At 37.6% G+C, this 14,860-nt stretch overlaps 1 protein-coding gene, 1 long non-coding RNA gene and 1 pseudogene across 3 annotated transcripts in view; 2 read left to right on the top strand and 1 right to left on the bottom strand.

Annotated features, from left to right (window-relative positions):
- The window catches only part of LOC112636755, a 252,202-nt gene that overhangs the window by 213,351 nt on the left and 23,991 nt on the right, over positions 1-14,860 (top strand). The gene's annotated exons all lie outside the window — the stretch shown is intronic.
- LOC112636757 overlaps positions 7,441-14,860 on the bottom strand; it is a 34,812-nt gene continuing 27,392 nt past the window's right edge. The window contains exon 2 of the long non-coding RNA XR_003122237.1: positions 7,441-7,751. This is a non-coding gene — a long non-coding RNA (uncharacterized LOC112636757). The remainder of the gene's footprint in view (positions 7,752-14,860) is intronic.
- Positions 8,789-10,445, top strand: LOC112636753 (annotated as a pseudogene). Its single transcript, XR_003122236.1, has one exon. The product of XR_003122236.1 is annotated as an L-lactate dehydrogenase A chain-like (transcript).

Below are 14,860 nucleotides of genomic sequence, written 5' to 3' on the forward strand. Positions count from 1 at the left end.
TATTTTTTTTTTTTTTTTTTTTTTTTTTTTTTGAGACGGAGTCTCGCTCTGTGGCCCAGGCTGGAGTGCAGTGGCCGGATCTCAGCTCACTGCAAGCTCCGCCTCCTGGGTTTACGCCATTCTCCTGCCTCAGCCTCCCGAGTAGCTGGGACTACAGGTGCCCGCCACCTCGCCCGGCTAGTTTTTTGTATTTTTTTTAGTAGACACGGGGTTTCACCGTGTTAGCCAGGATGGTCTCGATCTCCTGACCTCGTGATCCGCCCGTCTCGGCCTCCCAAAGTGCTGGGATTACAGGCTTGAGCCACCGCGCCCGGCCAAGAACAAGATCTTTTAACAAGAGAGCATTCCTGAGCAAGATAGATTTCTTGCATACTACATGCAGGCTAAGCGAAACCTTCAAATCAATTAGAAGTTTAGAATATATGTATTTGAGGTAATCTTCCCAGAAGAAGAATCAAAAGACAAAAAATAAAAAATTTGGAGGAAAACTTAGGAAAATAATATTTTTCATAAAGATACAAAAACTGAATAATACGAATTCCAAAAAAGAAACCAAAAAATCAAAGGAGAAAAGTTTTCGAAGAAGTAATATATTTCCTACAATTGATGAACACAAGTTTTTAGACTGAAAGAGTTTACCAGGAGTTTAGGAAGAAACAAAAAATCCATGAAAAAAACCAATACTAGAGAAATGGATCATGAAATGTCGAAACATCAAGGAAGAAGAAAATAAATCTTTAAAGTTCTGAGAAACAGTGAAGGAAAGAGGAGGGGAGAGAGAGAAACAGAGGAAGAGAAGAAGAAAAAAGAGGTGGAGGAGAGAATTATATCAATTCAAGTATGAATAGCGTTAGCTTTTCAACAGAAACATTGAAACCTAGAAAACAGTAGAGCAATGTTTAAAAATCTTGAGGGGAAATAATTTTCAACCTGGAATACCATATTCAGATAAATTATCAATAAAGGGTAATGGCAGAGGCCAGGTGCGGTGGCTCACACCTGTAATTCCAGCACTTTGGGAGGCCAAGGTGGGCAGATCACGAGGCTGAGAGATCCAGACCATCCTGGCCAACATGGTGAAACCCCATCTCTACTAAAAATACAAAAATTAGCTGGGTGTGGTAACGCGCGCCTGTAGACCCAGCTACTCGGGAGGCTGAGGCAGGAGAATCACTTGAACCCGAGAGGCGGAGGTTGCAGTGAGCCGAGATCACGCTAGTGCACTCCAGCCTAAGTGACACAGCGAGACTCAGTCTCAAAAAAAAAAAAAAAAAAAAAAAAAAAGTGACAGAAATGAAAACTTTTCAGTCGTCCAACATCTCAGAAATGTACTTAGCATGCAACCTTTTCCAGGACACCATTGAAAGATGTGCTAGCAACAAAGTGAAATAAACCAAGAAAGAGTGAAACATGGGATCTGAGTGAAACATGGGATCTGAAACACACGGGCCAAACAGAAGGAAGAGGAAGAGAATTTCCAGAATAATGATGAAAGAAAATCTGAGGAAAACAATGTTTTAGCAAGTCCAAATTGGAACAAGGGAGAATATTCTAGTAGGTATTGAAAGCTTATCTGTTAACTAGCTTGATTTAGCCATTCCACACTGTATACATATTTCAAAACATCATGTTGTACACTATGAATATATATAATTTTTTATTTGTCAATTTAAATAATTATTTTTTTAAAAAGAAAGCTTACCTAATTTGTGCGACCCTCATAGTTAAGGTATACTTTTAAAGTTCTGTTTGAAAATTTGTGACTGAACTAGTGTTACTTTAAAGCAAAATGAAATTAAAAAAAAAAAAAAAAGATGCAATTACTAACTCTAAGACAAATAAAATGTTGGCCAGGTGGGGTGGCTCATGCCTGTAATCTCAGCACCTTGGGAGGCTGTGGTGGGCAAATCACTTGAGGTCAGGAGGTCAAGACCAGCCTGGCCAACGTGGTGAAACCCCATCTCTACCAAAAATACAAAAAAATTAGCTGGGTGTGATGGCACATGCTTGTAATCCCAACTACTTGGGACGCTGAGGCAGAAGAATCACTTGAATCCAGGAGGTAGAGGTGATAGTGAGCCAATATCAAGCCACTGCACTCCAGCCTGGGTGACAGAGCAAGACTCTCTCAAAAAAAAAAAAAAAAAAAGTTTATAACAAAGGAAATACATACATAGTATATTGTCTGTATGAGCTATAAAATATTTATAGAAATGACCGGGCGTGGTGGCTCACACCTGTAATCCCAGAACTCTAGGAGGCCGAGGTGGGTGGATCACGAGGTCAGGAGTTCAAGACCAGCCTGGCCAAGATGGTGAAACCTTGTCACTACTGAAAATACAAAAATTAGCGGGCATGGTGGTGGGTGCCTATAATCCCAGCTACCTGGGAGGCTGAGGCAGAGAGTTGCTTGAACCCGGGAGGTGGAGGTTGCAGTGGGCCGAGATCGTGCCACTGCACTCCAGCCTTGGCAACAGAGCAAGACTCCATCTCAAGAAAAAAAGTATTTATAGAACTGATTATAAATTAAATACTAATTTGATAAAATGATGATATAACTAGATTGAAAAAATGTTGAGAAGGTCAGAGAGAGGGAGAGATAAAAGTGAAAGTTTGCGTAACAGAATCAAATCCTCCTCTTGCGTTATTGAAAGGCCTTAGACAATATAAAAAAACTGAAAAATCAAGATATAGGTACATATTTTGTTTGTAAAGAAGAGGCATAACGTGGTTTGGATATGTGTCCCCTCCAAATCTCATGATGAGATGTGATCCCCAATGTTAAAGGTGGGGTCTAGTGGGAGATACTGGATCATGGGAGTGTATACCTCATCAGTGGCTTAGTGCCATCCCCTTAGTGATGAGTGAGTTATTGCTCAGTTAGTTCATGCAAGATCTGTTCATTTAGAAGAGCTTGGGACCGTTCCCTTCTCTCTTTTACTCCCTATCTCAGCATGTGTTACATCTGCTCCCCCTTCACCCTCCTCCATGATTAGAAGCTTCCTGAGGCCCTCACCAGGAGCAGATACCAGCACTATGTTTCCTGTACAGCCTGCAGAACCATGTGCCAAAATAAACCTCTTTTCTTTATAAATTACCCAGTCTCAGGTATTCCTTTATAGCAATGCAAATGGACTAACACAAAGTGAATGCCAGAAAAAAACAACTCCAACAAAGAAAATGATGGCTTGTGCTAATCAGGACTTGGGATAAGAGAGGGGTGGAGCAGAAGTCAACTTTTTTCTTTTGTTACCTGTAAAGGTATTTGACATTTATTATTTTGTATACATTAAAATAATGTATATAATATATAACATACAATATATAATATACATGAACAAATAGACGGAAGTATTACATGTTCTTTTTTTATAGAAAAGGAGAAAAGAACACAATTAAGCCATATAAACCCAGTAAAATAAAGCATCAGAGTAGCTCCAAGTGTGGACACATGGACATTTTATAGCTATCTGGAACAATTCATAGTATAATTTGCAAGCTTATTAGAAACATGAGGTGAGCCATAGACAAGGCAGGTTACTTCTTTGTGTTCACAGCCCTAAAGCTTTTGAGGGGAGCTGCGACAGGCTTATATGACAGATCCCTGTTGGGAGCAGAGAGGCACCACAAGGCTATTGTGGTAATAGCCATAGACACTCATGACCCAGAGGTTGAGGCATTGCTGCCGCCTCTTCCTCCTCCTCCTTTTTTTGTTGTCGTTTTTGTTTTTTGAGACAGGATCTGGCTGTCTCCATCACACTCAACCTATTGCATCCTTCTTGGACACTGTTTTAAGAGCCTGGAAAATATACCACTACCAAAATAAGAATGACATTGTGACAATTTGCAGACTGACATTGTCACACTTTGCAGACCAGGGCAATTCTTTTGACTTCCACCATCTGAAGCGATCATCAAACATCATAGAAAGACCTAGTTTGGGGCTGATCATGGCGACTCAAGCCTGTAATCCCAGAACTTTGAGAAGCTGAGGCAGGAGGATTTCTTGAGGCTAGGAATTCATGACTAGCCTGGGCAACAACAAAGTGAGACCTTGTCTCTAAAAAGAAAATGTAAAAATCAGCCAAGTGTCATGATGTGCTCCTGTAGTGTCAGCTACTTGGGAGGCTGTGGGAGGGTCTTTTGAGCCTACAGAGAGCTATGATTGCACTACTGCACTTCAGCCTGGGAGACAGAACAATATCTCATCTCTAAAACAAACAAACAAAAAATAGAACTGGTTTTATTTGGAAAAGCTTTGAAGGCAAATAAAAATCAGAAGGAAAAGAAGAGGGAAAAAAATCCTGTATTTTGTTATGACATAGGCCCTGTTTAAGATACTTACACATATACTATGTCACACATATATTTTGAGTCAATAGGAATTAAATATGGTTACTTACATACAGCAAAGAAAAGTCATAGATTTCCAGCAGCTATCATAGCTTTTATAGGCATGTGCCTAGCCCAATAGGATTCAATTTTTATAGGTTTAGTAGGACATCACTAACAATGCAGAGGTAAGCTACACTAACAAAATTATGGGTCCAGATCAAGGATGATAATGGTTTCACTCTACTTTGCCTGCGTCATACCACATTTGGAGTGCTGTGGGATTTGGATGTCATATGGGGACACAAGCTGATTGAGAAACAATGACTGAGGAGAACCAAACCAGACTGTATAAGGAATAGGTGAAAGGACCAAGGCTTTAGGCCTGGAGGAAGAGAGGGCTTACTACCGCACGTTATGGCTATCTTGCCGTATTTTAAGTACTCTTAATGTAGGAAAAGGAATGTATTCCTTCTAGATTGTTTCTGAGATTGGAACTGCTACATGGATAGAAATTATAGGAGGCATTCAACAGAAGTATTTTCTAATAAGTAGTGAATGATAGAATATCATGTCTCACAAATTACTGATCCTTCATTGGAAGTGTTCAAGGAACAACCAGATTATCCTCAATTAAGCACTTTAAGAGAGGATTCTTGCATTGGAATTGAAGTTGGACCAGTTTGGATTTAAAGTCTGATAAAGGTCTAATACTCTTAAGTTTTTAGATACATCAATCTTGAAATTCGGTCTCCAAATACTGATTATACAATAAATAAACATTGGCAGCTTTCTGTGTGTCAGGAAACAAGAGAGACATTGTTCCTGCCTAGTGAAGCATTACATCCAGCAGAGGGAATAAGAATTAGGCAGATGATTGGATAAATAATTGTAATTGTAATAAGCATGATGCAGAAATAAAGATTATATGGCAACATATTACACAGGCTCTAATATAGGTTGGAGGGTAAGGGAAGGCTTCTTTAAGAAAGTGATGTTTAAGTGTAGACCCAAAGGCTGAGTTAGTTACTAGGAAACAACTTTTGATTCAGTGTCAAGGTATAGAAAAGTGTCTTTTATTAGAAAATGGCACATATTGAAAAAGAATTCTGCCTTAGCATTCAACCAGTCTTGAAATGTCCTTGAACACCTCCCATACTTATTAACTATTGGCATGCTGTTAGTATTGGCTGAACGTTGATTTTCTTCTTTATGAGAAGTTTTCCTTTGCTTACAACCCAGTCAATTTGCTTTGAATTTATACTTTGGGTCCTTTTAGTTTGAGTGAGTGATTTGTGTTGTTGTTATTGTTGGCTCTGACTGATACCAGGACTCACTATTCTATACTTGTAGGCACCCAAAAGTGTCAGATTCTGAATTATAGTCACAGAGGTAAGTGAAGTTGCTTTTTTGCCCTTGACTTTAGAGCTCAAAAGACTGTTTAAATGCCACTTGAAAAACAAAGAAGTGAGTGAAGAATGGCTCTAGGAGTAAATGAACTCATCCTTCTCCCGAGCATATTTCAAAAACCTACAGAGAGAAATCTTTTATCTAAATTAAACATGGACCCTCATGAAACCTCAAAGAGATCTGATGATATAAAAGGAGTATACAGGGCTTATGAAGTGCCGGTGGATAATTACAATCTGAGATTTATTGGTGACCACTCTTGTGTTAGTGAAAGGTTGGCTGACAGATAAAACCAGGCATTGGCTAGAGGGAGGACTCTTGAACCACTCAATCTTTTGAAATTTCTAAGGAGTTTTCCAATGGGAAAATCAGCATTCACATGCTATGTAGGAAGATCTTTACATACAGCAAATGGATTCAGCTGGGTTAGGTTGCTTCACTTGACAACGTCCAATTCAGTATCTGAGAAATGTCATCATGCTTTAGGTCTTAGGGATATCCATCGTGCCTACTAAGAGCGAAATGAGCATTTCTATGTCTACAAGGTATGTTATTGAATCCATCATGTTAGTTATCTTCAGATTAATTAAGGAATACAACATTGGCATTTAACATGGATCAAATCAAAGACCATGTAATCAGTGTCACCTAAAACATGATTATGAGGACAGTCTTGAATGAAGTTGTAGTTTTCATAGTGTGAGTCATGGTAAAACACTAAGATGGTGGCTTTTGTTTAACACTTGTTAATAGTGAGGCTACTAAGATGCTATGAGCATGTAGTAATCACTTGGGTCTTTTCCTTATCATAATTGCTCTATCTTCTAGTTGATACTAGATCTGTAGACCAAGTAGATTGTGACTATGGCAGGTAAATGGATGAGTTTAGGGGGGAAAATTATGAGCATACTTTTTAGGAATAGTTAGGTAATCAAGACTAAAATTTTCAGGATGGGAACTTCTGTTGGTCAACATACCTGTACACTGAAATGTGTCTTTGGGCTTTCAGAAGCATGGTATAATTTCTTCCTCAAAGATCTGCTTGCTATGTTACATGGGTACAGAGCCATGGGAGTGAAGATGACAACCATAAGAAAGAGACAAAAGAATCTGGCAGCAAAATCAACCCCAGCAAAACAAAGTGGAAATTAGAGAAATTAATAAATGGAATGAAATTATATTACTCAAGTTCTTCAGTTTCTAAATAGGCTTTTATATTCCATGAAATTACTTTACAGTTTTAACTTTTTATTGTACTTTTATCCAAGAGGCTTTGGCTGGAAGTGTGCCCTGATAGGTCTAATGTTAATCATTTGAATTCTTCTGCATAACTTTCAGGTTTGGTTACTCACTGATTGACTCTTCAAACTTAAATGAATAGTTGAAAGAATAAGGCAAATTGTATTTTTTTCTTTTTCTTTTTTTTTTTTTTTTTTTTTTTTTTTTTTTTTTTTTTTTTTTTTTTTACCAGACATTCTTTTCATTATGGTACTAAGTGCTATAATGTCCTTGGGCAAGGAAACATTGCCTTGCTATTTCACCAGAGTAAAATAATTATTGATTAGGCATTATTGATTTCTCAATTTCTGCAAGGAATTTGAGCCTCATTCTTGAGGAAAGAGGTGACAGAAAAAAAAATAATATTATATAAATGAGGTTTCTGAGTCAAAGATTAGGTTCATGCAAGGATCCCTATTTTAATTTTTTATTGAGTGTCCAAATTAATGTCAATATAACAATTCAAAGGCAAAGATAAAAGTCCACAGGCTCAATTCTAGCTACAGCACATGTCAGTAGTGCAGTGTCTGCTATGTGGAAAGACTGAGAAAGTGTCTTAATCAAAATTTCTACAAATCTTTGATATCTGCTTATTTATTTTCTGCAGAACAGGAGCCTCTTCATGTTTGATGTCCCAGAAGCAAGGGCCTGTTTCTGTTGAGTTTGATGATAGAAGAGAGGTCTCCTCCCAGGGAGCTCAGCTGGATGTATCCTGCTTGCTGCCTTAGTTTCTTTTATGGAAGGAGATAAAGGAGGAAGAAGACTACATTATAGAATTGGTAGTTGTTTGTAGTGCTGGCAGAGTCTCAAATGATATTTGTTCTGTTACAGTCACTTCCAACCAAAGGATTCATTTTTGCAGCAGATGAAAGATGGACAGCATGCAAATGCTTGGATTAGACACATTCCAATGCTTTGAAATTCCATGCATTGGTGTCTGTTATATGTGTTATTTTTCGATATATTTTGCTGCTATTACATGGGTGCTTACTTAGAACAATTAGTAAGAAAAACCAACAGGATTTGTTTGTAGTCCTTACCAAATATTTGTATAGGAGTCAGGTGACTGTTAGAGTGGGAACAAAAAGTGCAGAAGTTTAGGATTTGGCCTTGTTTCAAAAACTGTTAAGTTTTAATGACTCTGATAATGTGTTCAGTCTCTTAAAGGTTACGGGGCTGACATTTTCCACTTTTTTATGGAAAGAGAATTAGATTAATTGTTCGGGTATGTCACTGGGGATCTTTTGCTTAAGGGCTACTTTTGAGTTTATTCCTGGAAAGGAATGAAATTGGCAGAAACAAGGTCAGTTTTCTGTTATGTCTGATGACTGTTTCCAGGAAAGTTTGGTTAGCCAAACCACATGGATTCTTGGTCTCTATTGTAAATTGCCAAAAGGGGCATCCACCCACGGAAATTATTACACTTTCCTTTTAAATATTGGCATCTGTAAGCTCCTCATGGTAAGAGGAGTAAAATTTTGAGAAGTCTGAAAAGATATAACTCCTGAGATCCAGCAAATGAAAAACACTGTCTTTCATAAGTGGAAGGTCTATCCCCATTGGATATGCTAGAAGGTTGGAAAATCATTCTCGAAATGAGAGAGACTTTGTGCAGGTGACTCAGCCCTCATAATGGTCTCTGCTGAAGCTGGACTTGATATTTTATAATATATACTAATTTAAAATGATACTCTTAACAAATCAACCATTTATATAGTCACTTAACACCTGAGACATTACAATTAAAATAAGAACGGCATTAACGGTGCTGCAGCCGCTGCCGCCGATTCCGGATCTCATTGCCGCGTGTCGCCGATGACCGCCTGACGTGCATTCCCGATTCCTTTTGGTTCCAAGTTCAATATGGCAACTCTCAAGGATCAGCTGATTCATAAACTTCTAAAGGAAGAACAGACCCCCCAGAATAAGATTACAGTTGTTGGGGTTGGTGCTGTTGGCATGGCCTGTGCCATCAGTGTCTTAATGAAGGACTTGGCAGATGAACTTGCTCTTGTTGATGTCATCGAAGACAAATTGAAGGGAGAGATGATGGATCTCCAACATGGCATCCTTTTCCTTAGAACACCAAAGATTGTCTCTGTCAAAGACTATAGTGTAACTGCAAACTCCAAGCTGGTCATTATCACGGCTGGGGCACGTCAACAAGAGGGAGAAAGCCGTCTTAATTTGGTCCAGCGTAACGTGAACATCTTTAAATTCATCGTTCCTAATGTTGTAAAATACAGCCAAAACTGCAAGTTGCTTATTGTTTCAAATCCAGTGGATATCTTGACCTACGTGGCTTGGAAGATAAGTGGTTTTCCCAAAAACCGTGTTATTGGAAGTGGTTGCAATCTGGATTCAGCCAGATTCCGTTACCTGATGGGGAAAAGGCTGGGAGTTCACCCATTAAGCTGTCATGGGTGGGTCCTTGGGGAATATGGAGATTCCAGTGTGCCTGTGTGGAGTGGAATGAATGTTGCTGGTGTCTCCCTGAAGACTTTGCACCCAGATTTAGGGACTGATAAAGGAACAGTGGAAAGAGGTTCACAAGCAGGTAGTTGAGAGTGCTTATGAGGTGATCAAACTCAAAGGCTGCACATCCTGGGCCACTGGACTCTCTGTAGCAGATTTGGCAGAGAGTATAATGAAGAATCTTAGGCGGGTGCACCCAGTTTCCACCATGATTAAGGGTCTCTATGGAATAAAGGATGATGTCTTCCTTAGTGTTCTTTGCATTTTGGGACAGAATGGAATCTCAGACCTTGTGAAGGTGACTCTGACTCCTGAGGAAGAGGCCCGTTTGAAGAAGAGTGCAGATATACTTTGGGGGATCCAAAAAGAGCTGCAATTTTAAAGTCTTCTGATGTCATACCATTTCACTGTCTAGGCTACAACAGGATTCTAGTTGGAGGTTGTGCATGTTGTCCTTTTTATCTGATCTGTGATTAAAGCAGTAATATTTTAAGATGGACCAGGAAAAACATTAACTCCTGAAGTTAGAAATAGGAATGGTTTGTAAAATCCACAGCTATATCCTGATGCTAGATGGTGTTAATCTTGTGCCTAAACTGGTTAGTGTGAAATAGTTTTGATGCACCACTGCCGATTCTGTACATGCTGCATTTGCCCCTTGAGCCAGGTGGATGTTTACTGTGTGTTATATAATTTCCTGGCTCCTTCACTGAACATGCCTAGTCCAACATTTTTTCCCAGTCAGTCACATCCTGGGATCCAGTGTATAAATCCAATATCATATGTCTTGTGCATAATTGTTCCAAAGGATCTTATTTTGTGAACTGTATATATCAGTAGTGTACATTACCATATAACATAAAAAGATCCACATATAAACAATGCAACCAACTATCCAAGTGTTATCCCAACTAAAACCCCCAATAAACCTTGAACAGTGAAAAATAAAATGGCATTAACTAATTCATGTATTTATTTCATGCAACAAATATTTATTGAGCACCTTGCAAGGGGCAGAAACTAAGAAAATTGACCAAGATAAACATATTTCTACTTTCATGAAACTTTCACCTTAATGAAGTAATACGTTATGGGAAAATGTGTTTTTTTAATGTTATACTTTATATTTCAAAAGGAAAGTATTTGGATAACTTCAGCAGATCATGCAATCATGATATTTTTGTATTGCTTGGGATATACTCTTGTTGATTCCTGCATGTTCTTCATTTTTGCAAATTTGTGATAACATAAAGCCTTTCTGAGACAGGTGGCAGACTTTGCCTAACGTTAGTCTTGAATGCAATAACTTACTTACGAAAGATTTAACTTAAGGATGCTACTCACTTGCAGTACTAATTGGATTTCTTTCCTGACCCAGTGAAATTTAGAATTTACTAGATACTCATGATTATACAAAAGTATATCAGCCTGTTCTTTAAATATTATATTATCCCTTTTGTAGAGATACAATCAGGCATTTTGTATCTACTCATTGTGGATAGTCTTACTAATCTGAAACTTATTAGTCAAATAGTTGACACAATTAATTTGTTTAGGTCTCAAAAGAAAGGCTAAGTTTTGATAGTTTGCAGAGCTTTTTAGCATTATTGGTCATTAATTTCCAGATGTTATTACTCTTGAAAACACATGTGACCATGGCTATTAGCATATAATGTATTGTACTTCTAGTTTATTTTTATGATGCTGTTTAAAAAACACACAGGTTACATCTATGAGTTCAAAGTGAGATAACAACTCTGACAATTATATGGTGCCCACAACTAGAGTAAGCCAGATATTCTCTGTTATACTACATAAATGAGTCTTTGATTACTTGTTACCTCTGATGCTACTAATTACTAAAATGAAATATCGAAAGTTGTGAATATTTAATCTTTAAGACAAATTAGAAGAATTCAAGGCTATCCATATAATATCACTAATTGCTATACATTATGCATTATGATGTATTTGTTGAAGAGGCAGAAATGAAATTGTTTATAAACCTGGGAATGCCTATGGGAGTGCATGTGTATGTGACTTGCATTTGTCCTATGTATATGGTGGATACTCATATGATAGCCTTTAGTCCAGGCAGACCTTGGCCTGGCCCAAATCTTAGCCTAGTGCTAAATGATCTGCTTCTCTGACTGTCCTACAGCCTCTACCTCCACCAACATATTTTCATCTCATAATGTTCTGACAAATGTATTTCAATTATTTTCATTAAATATTCAGATTCAGAGTTAAAAATTTAATTATTTAAATTAAATTTAAGAGTTTAAAAATTTATTTTTATTAACTAGTCAGATTCAGAGTTAAAAATGCCCCTTACAAACAAAACCCATTTAATTTGCAAATTTCAAACCTTGTATATGTCTGTTTTTCAGTCACCTTATTTACCTCTTGACTTAAATATATATCAATTTTTTTTGGTAGGATGGTCCTTGCCTTTATTGTAAGCTGCTGCAAATCCCTTTGGGGAAGAGGTTATTTATTTGTAGCAGCAGTCAGAGTCTAGTCAGGAAAACACACAGTACTCTACGTATTTCAAAGAGAGGGCCTTTTTCCAGGCAATTAGTAACACAGGTGAAAAAAGAACTAGAAAGCCAAACAAAGAACAGAGGAAACCCAAGAATTTGCAGCAGCAGGAAGTAGCTACCATGCCTAGGTCTGAAGGGTGAAAATGCACGGAGGGGGTGGTTTACCAGAATCCAGGTGCCAAAGCCATCTGGCAAACCTGTCTAGTAGAACCTGAAGCAATGCAGGTTGCCAGAATTTCTTCCTGGGAATGGAGAGAGGAAAATATCCTGATTTCTCCCGTCTTCCCACCATCCCCTTCCCTAACTCCCTAATCCATTTCCAGTACCTCCTTTTGACAAAGTCTGGCAAGAAACTAGCACACACAGAGTCTTGCTGGGGTCGACTGTGACGTGACACAGAACAGAGCAGAGGAAGACTAAGAAATGGTTCTGTAAGCAAACAGGACAAAGACAAAGATATGGGTCAAGCAATCAAGACAAATAATCTTTTATTCATATTCATGGTATCCTCCAGAGAAAATAAACTGATAATTGCTAATAAAAAAACAAGCACTGTATTCCTTGATTAGCTTGATTCCTTTGATTAGATTACAACAATCTTGTAGTCTCAAATTATTAACAGGTAAACAATAGGTTTTATTCACCTACTTTCTAATACAGCATCTCTTAGCTGAACATAAAACTCAGAGAATGTATTTCTGTGGAAACTGTGTTAATTTTTTTTTTCTTCTGAAGATGTTAGAAGAAAAGTTACAGAGGTATTTGTTTAAGCAGTCTATAATTCTACTTAGAATCCAATTGATCTTCAGAGATGGTCATACTAGCACTATAAACATATGTTGTATACACTAATATAAGTTTGTAATTTGATGATTCTTAGATCTTTACTTCTAGATAGGAATCAATTAGATAGACCTAAAGGAGTTAGAAAGTATTCTGAAAAATAAAGAAATATATATGAAATAAGTCTGGATTTGTTACCTTCTTAATATAATGTAACCTGTCTAGAGATTTCCAGAATGAAAAACATAAAATTAGAATGATTTTCAGTACTTATTTTTAGGAAAAATATACCTCTTATTAGTTTAATAAGAAAAGATTTATCCTATAAAATATGATATACCGAGTTTTTATGAAGTTTGAATGATTAAAATTAAGCCTTGGTTGGATTTCATCAAATTCAGTGTGGAGCTTTGGAAACTCATTGAACAGTTCTTTCCTTAGATAATTACCTTGCTTAGAAGTGCTTCCTGTCCAGACAGAATTCCCAATTTTTTTCACTTATTAAGAGAAGTCGGTGCCTTCATGCCTTTATAAATGGAGTAAAGCATGAATACATTTTCTAGGAAGAGTGATCTTGTTTATTGAAATCAAACTATTTTAACTAGAATTATAGTAAGAAAAATTCCAACCACAGTGATATTTAAAATGGTTTTATTCTCTCTCTTTCTTAGCTTTTTTCCATCTCTTTTTGTAAGTCATATACACTCGAACAAACTAATAATAATAGTAAGATCTAGTTTCGAGGTAGTGGACTGCAACGTTGAAGTCTGTAGACTTCTTTGCAAAGAAAAATGTTTCTTGGCGTTAAAAGTTTTTCTATCCAATACAAAATTCTGAGTGAGATACATCAATAGAGTGTATAGGAGTTCCTCCACTCTGGTCAGCTTGTTCTACGGAGTGAGACTGATACTGCTGCTTATCTCACAGTTTTGTTATGATAGTTAACATTTATTAAACTCAGACTAATGTTTGACACATAGTAAATAATAAAGAAATGCTTACAGAATAAATAAATACATTCATAAATAAGTTGATCTCTGTTCAAGTCATGCCATATTAATTATAATCCACATGCTAGAGTGTATGATATTCTCTCTGCCTGGTTCCCCACCTCTCTTTCTATTATTTAAATCCTATTATTCTTCAAGGACTGTGCAGATCCCACCTGTCTAAGCCTTTCAGGACAGACAGCTCTGGACTCTGCTAACCATGTTTCTCCTTCAGTCATTTGCACTTCTGCACCAATATCCTATTTGCTTTATTTAGCCTTTACCATTGGTTGTTAACCAGGCAAGGACATTAGAATTCCCTGGGTTGCTTTTCTACAATGTATATCCCTAGGTCAAACCCCTATGATTTTTAGAGTCAATGAGTCCTGCCTGGCACCAAAACATGCACATTTTGATAGGGTTCTTCAGCGAGGCCAATATAAGCCACTAGTCAAGATACACTGATCAAAATTATCTTTTGTTGCCAGTATGTAGATTTTCTTTATCAACACAAATATAAATATCTTGAAGACATAGACCATGCTTTGTTTTTCTTATGTAAACATAGCCACTACTGAATAACAGTCCTCTTTCATGTTTCATTGTAAGATCTCTGAGAGTGGCACCCAGATTATGCCTTGCCAATGGGTTGGGGAGTGTATTAGTTCTCAAGCTGCTAATAAAAACATACCTGAGACTGGGCAATTTATAAAGAAAGAGAGGGTTAATGGACTCATGTGGCTGAGGAGGCCTCATAATCATGGCAGAAGGTGAAAGGCACATCTTACATGGTGGCAGGCAAGAGAGAATGTGAGCCAAGCAAAAGGGGAAACCCCTTATAAAACCATCAGATCTCGATGACTACCACAAGAACAGTATGGGGAAAGCCACCCCCATGATTCAGTTATCTCCAAAATGAGTCTCTCCCACAACACGTGGGAGTTATGGGATCTACAATTCAAGATGAGATTTGATTGTGGACACCGCCACACCATATCAGAGAGGGACAGAGAGAGCCACAGGTAGATCATTCAACTGTTGCCACAATTA

Source organism: Theropithecus gelada, chromosome 12, assembly GCF_003255815.1.
Source record: "Theropithecus gelada isolate Dixy chromosome 12, Tgel_1.0, whole genome shotgun sequence".
Lineage (NCBI taxonomy): Eukaryota > Metazoa > Chordata > Mammalia > Primates > Cercopithecidae > Theropithecus > Theropithecus gelada.